This window comes from Notolepis coatsorum, assembly GCF_963971535.1.
Source record: "Notolepis coatsorum genome assembly, chromosome: 12".
Lineage (NCBI taxonomy): Eukaryota > Metazoa > Chordata > Actinopteri > Aulopiformes > Paralepididae > Notolepis > Notolepis coatsorum.
The window spans coordinates 124618796-124626489 of record NC_140176.1 but is presented as its reverse complement, the minus strand read 5'-3'; positions in this window follow the sequence as shown (position 1 = coordinate 124626489).

The following is a 7694-nucleotide window of genomic DNA, read 5'->3' as shown; positions in this document are numbered from 1 at the left end:
CATGCAGATTATGAACGTATACTATAGGCTAATCTCAGGTGTACTGCACAGGAAACAAATAGTCTATAAACTACGATCTGTGTTGCATATAGGCCTACCTATACAACCAGGAAGCAATCCGTGCATGGATCTGGGGAGACGTCAGTGCAGATTACTGTCCTGTACGCCTTGTCGGCCGGAAAGATTCAGGCAGGCAATCAGTAGGCAGGCCCTAGGACAAGGGAGGGAGGCAAGAGGAAAGAAAAAAAACACAGGGAACGACGCATAAATTCATGTCAAACAGTACTGGATGAGGTGATTAATCTCAGGTGTACTGCACAGGAAACAAATATAGTCTATAAACTACGATCTGTGTTGCATATAGGCCTACCTATACAACCAGGAAGCAATCCGTGCATGGATCTGGGGAGACGTCAGTGCAGATTACTGTCCTGTACGCCTTGTCGGCCGGAAAGATTCAGGCAGGCAATCAGTAGGCAGGCCCTAGGACAAGGGAGGGAGGCAAGAGGAAAGAAAAAAAACACAGGGAACGACGCATAAATTCATGTCAAACAGTACTGGATGAGGTGATTAATCTCAGGTGTACTGCACAGGAAACAAATATAGTCTATAAACTACGATCTGTGTTGCATATAGGCCTACCTATACAACCAGGAAGCAATCCGTGCATGGATCTGGGGAGACGTCAGTGCAGATTACTGTCCTGTACGCCTTGTCGGCCGGAAAGATTCAGGCAGGCAATCAGTAGGCAGGCCCTAGGACAAGGGAGGGAGGCAAGAGGAAAGAAAAAAAACACAGGGAACGACGCATAAATTCATGTCAAACAGTACTGGATGAGGTGATTAATCTCAGGTGTACTGCACAGGAAACAAATATAGTCTATAAACTACGATCTGTGTTGCATATAGGCCTACCTATACAACCAGGAAGCAATCCGTGCATGGATCTGGGGAGATGTCAGTGCAGATTACTGTCCTGTACGCCTTGTCGGCCGGAAGATTCAGGCAGGCAATCAGTAGGCAGGCCCTAGGACAAGGGAGGGAGGCAAGGCAGTAAGAAAAAAAACACAGGGAACGACGCATAAATTCATGTCAAACAGTACTGGATGAGGTGATTAATCTCAGGTGTACTGCACAAGAAACAAATATAGTCTATAAATTAGTATTGTTTGTCTAGCAGTGTCGAGCTTGAGTGTTATACTCTGAGTACATACTGTAGTATAGACAGCATAGTTGGTGGTAGTATAGACATGGTAGCATAATAGTAAAATTCAGTAAGACAGTTATTATTAGTTAAAATTCTGATATTGAAGAAGTTTTGGTTGATAAAGTGGGCAGTTTATCCTGTGCTGAAAAGTCTCCATTCCAATAGAGAGAGTATATATTTTAGTGTTTATTTGATTGATTTGGCCTTTTATTTATTACGTTTCCACAGTTATTTCCTCATACTTTATTAACATTTTGTACATAATACAAGTTCATGTTAAAATGATGACACAAAAAGCCAGACCAAGGGCTTGTTTCATAAACAAACTGAACTTTCTTTTGCCTGCCTACTGTATTTGTTTGGTGGAAACCTGATCATAAAGTAAAGTAAAAAAAAAAAAAAAAAAGTAGTGTGCTATTTTTGTAGTGTAGCTTGCTACATTTATCTGGGGATAGCTTCCATTGTAGTTGAGCTATATTTAATCGAGTGTAACTAGTGTAGCTTACTACATTTTCCAAGTAGCTTGCCCATCACTGGCTAAATGCTGCATGTAGCTAGTTAGCTGAACTGAAGCTATATAGGTAGCCAGGTAGCTAAATGGCTGGCTATACTATAGCTCCAGTTCAGAACAACACTTTTTCACTGGTAGTTTGTGGAAATGAACCAACTTTCCTCTCTTTCACACGGTAAAATTAGTTTGAACAGCCAGGAGCAATACAAAAAAAAAACACAGTGGTCCCGTTGTTTGGTAGGCAACGTTGCATTACCCAACAGAGGTCAGACATAGCTAACAGCTAACATAGCTAAATTAGCAGCAGGCACGCATAACGTGTAAAAACGCATAACCATGTAAAAAACGAACACAGCACTACTCCGCTGGCGTTTGCAATCGAAATCATAGATACAGAATAATATCCACCATCGACTTTATCATGCACTACTACTCACGTTTTATTGTCGATTAACGATGCAGAGACACAGCACACGCTGATACAACAATGGAGGAAGGTTGCAGGTACATTCTGGGAGGCGAGGTACAGGTGTAGTGCATTCTGGGAGGCGCCCGCCCAGGAAGCTGGTGTGTGTGCAGGCAGCCTAGACAAGTCTCAACATGTCTCCTAATCATGCATTATATAGTGGCCCCCAATACGCAGGTGCAGAACGGGTACTGATTGATTGATTGATTGATTGAAAACTTTATTAACAGATTGCAGAATGGGTACAATACAGTACAGCTCAATACACACAATTGTTAAGGGGATGCAGACCAGAGAAAGACTTTCGTCTTGTTTACATCAGGGTCCCCCATTTTCAATTCATCAGGACATACATCGTCATCATCATTTATTTATTCGTACATGGAATTACCACAGTCCAACAGTACATATAATTCACCAAATACCATGGCCGAAAGGAACAGGAAGAAGAAAAAATCTTCTACACCTGCCCCTACACACACACAACACACCAATAGACTTATTGTGTAAAACAAACAGAATATGCATTTTGCAAAAATGGAAACATCAACACAACCAAATTAAATCAACATAAATAAACCCATTTTGTGTATCTATCAGCAAACTACATATTTCGGTTCATTCATTTACACACACACACACACACACACACACACACACACACACACACACACACACACACACACACACACACACACACACACACACACACACACACATACATGACATACAGATAGACAGTACTGCTACATCTATACATTTATGAAACCGTACATTAGGTGGGGTGGGGTGGGGGGGGCTGTACATTGGAGGTGGTTGGGTGGGTGGGGTGGGGGGGTTGGGTAGGTTGGGTATAGGAGGGGTGGGTGGACACTGTACAACTGTATACAAGCACATTGGAATATTGACAAAACCATGTTTGGTAATTTACTGTACATTGGAGGGGGTTGGGTTTGGACATTTACAGGGGCCAGTTTCGAATTGCAGTCTCCCGTATAGGTGTTCTTTGAGAGTGGTTTTGAAAGTGGGTAGTGATTCACATTCCTTTACAGCTTTGGGTAGGGCGTTCCACATTGATGTGGCATAATTGCGAAACATGTTTAGTCCCTGATTGAGCCGAATCTGGGTACCAGGCCCATTGCATGTTGCTGTACTCTGTCGTCTCTAAGCCATCCTAGGTTGTCAAAGTGGGCAGGGGTGAGGTGGGTTCTAGGAGTAAGGTCAAGCATGTAGTCTGACCAGTTTGTTTTGAGATGTGTAGCAGGGTGGATTATCCCTATGAACTTTCACCAGGTAGGGGGAACGCAGCATGCAGATCTGAGTCCAACTGAATCCCTGACTTTAGTGCAGGAGTAGAGTGGAGCTTTAGCAGAGTGGTGGATGGGGCCTATAGGATTTACTAACCTAGGGGTAGTGAGCTGGTCCTTCTTGCCTTCCAGGGCAACTCGCAGTAATTCCCCACACACCCACACTTCTCCTAATACTACCCGCACCCTCCCACACCTGGTGGCAGTAGTGATAGGTGATATACTTTCTCCCCAAAGCAGTACCTTTCCTTGCTGATGAGCAGAGACCTGTCCCAATGATATAGGCTCCCCTGTTAGGGAAGTTTAGGCTGCAGAGGACTATGATGGTCCAGTTCTACACTGCCATCATCCAGTCCATCCTCACCCTCTCCATCATCACCTGGTTCCCTGCAGCCACGGTCAGGGACAAGGCTGCAGCGGGTGATACGATCAGCGGAGAGTGTGATCGGCTGCCCCCTTCCCTCCCTTGAGTACCTACATTCCTCCAGGGCCTTGAGGAGGGCGAGGAATATCATGGCAGACCCCGCCCACCCGGGTCACGACCTCTTCACCATGCTTTTCACCCTAGCAACCACCTAGAAACACCCTAGCAACCACATATAACACCCTAGCAACCACCTAGAAACACCCTAGCAACCACTTATAACACCCTAGCAACCACCTAGAAACACCCTAGCAACCACATATAACACCCTAGCAACCACCTAGAAACAACCTAGCAACCATATATAACACCCTAGCAACCACCTAGAAACACCCTAGCAACCACTTATAACACCCTAGCAACCACCTAGAAACACCCTAGCAACCACTTATAACACCCTAGCAACCACCTAGAAACACCCTAGCAACCATATATAACACCCTAGCAACCACCTAGAAACACCCTAGCAACCACTTATAACACCCTAGCAACCACCTAGAAACACCCTAGCAACCACTTATAACACCCTAGCAACCACCTAGAAACACCCTAGCAACCACCCGTAACACCCTAGCAACCACCTAGAAACACCCTAGCAACCACCTAGAAACACCCTAGCAACCACTTATAACACCCTAGCAACCACCTAGAAACACCCTAGCAACCACCCATAACACCCTAGCAACCACCTAGAAACACCCTAGCAACCACCTAGAAACACCCTAGCAACCACTTATAACACCCTAGCAACCATAGAAACACCCTAGCAACCACCTAGAAACACCCTAGCAACCAGCTATAACACCCTAGCAACCACCTAGAAACACCCTAGCAACCACTTATAACACCCTAGCAACCATAGAAACACCCTAGCAACCACTTATAACACCCTAGCAACCACCTAGAAACACCCTAGCAACCAGCTATAACACCCTAGCAACCACCTAGAAACACCCTAGCAACCACTTATAACACCCTAGCAACCATAGAAACACCCTAGCAACCACTTATAACACCCTAGCAACCACCTAGAAACACCCTAGCAACCACCCATAACACCCTAGCAACCACCTAGAAACACCATAGCAACCACTTATAACACCTTATTGTGAAATAAGAATAATATAATGTGATATGTTGATATGCTATTGTGAGATTACAACATCTGATGTGATATGACAGAGAAAGACTTTTGTCTTGTTTTTTTTAATAAAATTACAATATATTATTGTGAAATAATAAATAAATTATGTGAAATATTCATATGCTACTGTGAGATTACAAAATGTGATGTGATATTACAGAGGATTTTGATTGCAATATTTTATTGTGAAATAATAAATAAATTATGTGAAATATTCATATGCTACTGTGAGATTACAACATCTGATGTGATATTACAGAGGATTTTGATTGCGGTATCTTATTGTGAAATAAGAATAATATAATGTGATATGTTGATATGCTATTGTGAGATTACAACATCTGATGTGATATTACAGAGAAAGACTTTCGTCTTGTTTTGTATAAAATTACAATATTTGATTGTGAAATAAGAATAATATAATGTGATATGTTGATATGCTATTGTGAGATTACAACATCTGATGTGATATTACAGAGAAACACTTTCGTCTTGTTTTGTATAAAATTACAATATTTTATTGTGAAATAAGAATAATATAATGTGATATGTTGATATGCTACTGTGAGATTACAACATCTGATGTGATATTACAGTGGATTTTGATTGCAATATTTTATTGTGAAATAATAAATAAATTACGTGAAATATTCATATGCTACTGTGAGATTACAACATCTGATGTGATATTACAGAGGATTTTGATTGCGGTATCTTATTGTGAAATAAGAATAATATAATGTGATATGTTGATATGCTATTGTGAGATTACAACATCTGATGTGATATTACAGAGAAAGACTTTCGTCTTGTTTTGTATAAAATTACAATATTTGATTGTGAAATAAGAATAATATAATGTGATAAATTGATATGCTATTGTGAGATTACAACATCTGATGTGATATTACAGAGAAACACTTTCGTCTTGTTTTGTATAAAATTGCAATATCTTATTGTGAAATAAGAATAATATAATGTGATATGTTGATATGCTACTGTGAGATTACAACATCTGATGTGATATTACAGAGGATTTTGATTGCAATATTTTATTGTGAAATAATAAATAAATTATGTGAAATATTCATATGCTACTGTGAGATTACAACATCTGATGTGATATTACAGAGGATTTTGATTGCGGTATCTTATTGTGAAATAAGAATAATATAATGTGATATGTTGGTATGCTATTGTGAGATTACAACATCTGATGTGATATTACAGAGGATTTTGATTGCGGTATTTTATTGTGAAATAAGAATAATATAATGTGAAATCAAAAGATACTGTCTTTTTTACATGTATTTGTTGGGATATTACAGGAGGCCTTAATTACAATATGTTACTGTAAGATAATACTGTTAAATGTTGTGAAATGCTGGTTACTTTTTACAGTGTACGTCATCCCCCGCTAAGGATCACGGGAGATGTAGTAAACACCACATAAGGCTAGGATGCCGTGAATTATGTCCCAGTAGCCACTACATCATCATACTATTATTTAAAAAATCATTAGGATAAGGGTTCCCTTGATAAAGATGCATGAAAAGGCTGTATAATATACAACTATAGTGAAAAATCAACATGCACTCTCTCAAAAAATATTGTTGTGCTGGGAATTGCTCCCCTTAATTGTCATCAGATGAAAAAATTTACAATTCCCGCACTCACTTTTTCTCTGCTTTTATTGTCGTCAACGTTTCGGCTATTCAGCCTTCATCAGCCACTGTCCTGATGAAGGCTGAATAGCCGAAACGTTGACGACAATAAAAGCAGAGAAAAAGTGAGTGCGGGAATTGTAAATTTTTTCATCTGTATAATATACAACACCTGTAGCTCAACTGCAAAAACTGCTTTTTTGATTTGATTAGATTTGTATTTGGAAATTAAAAACACATCATAAAAACAAATTATCTTGACCAATTTGTATTCCTGAGGATATCACCTAAAAGCATTAATTAAAACACTTATTTCCAAGGTGGTCCTCGATGGAAGACATAAAAACACAGCACATATAGTCTACTCAACTGCAAATGTTTTGTTCAACTGCAAAAATGTATGCCTACTTATGTATTAGCCTACAGGGAAAAACACATTCACAACAGGCAGCAAAGTTTATTTTCAGCCAAGTATGGTAATAAGGTAACTATTGGGATATATGGTATGGATTACTTACTCTTATAACTTATTACTATCTGTGGTAGCTCTAGTCTCCACCTACACAAATTGTTTTTGTGCTGTCCATTGAGCATGCACCTTCACGTGGTAGGCTGCACATTAACTGTAGGTCAAACTCCCAAACAAACAAGCACACCGTTGATTTAATTGCCATATAAATCACATACAAAGATCTAACTATTACTCCTCTCTGAACATGAATATAAAACAAGAAGGTGATCTATTAACTGTGTAAACCTTATGCAATATTCATCATTGATATTTGAATACTTGAAATCTGTATGAACTGAGTAGTTAGTATCAAATGAAATAAGATGGAACAGCTCCATGCATTCATTGAATAAACAACTATTTGCTCATTACCAGTATGGTATTGCTTAAATTGTACAGCTTTTTGCAGATCTTTATCAGGGAATTCCAACAATTCTGGACCTGAATTTACCAGATAATTG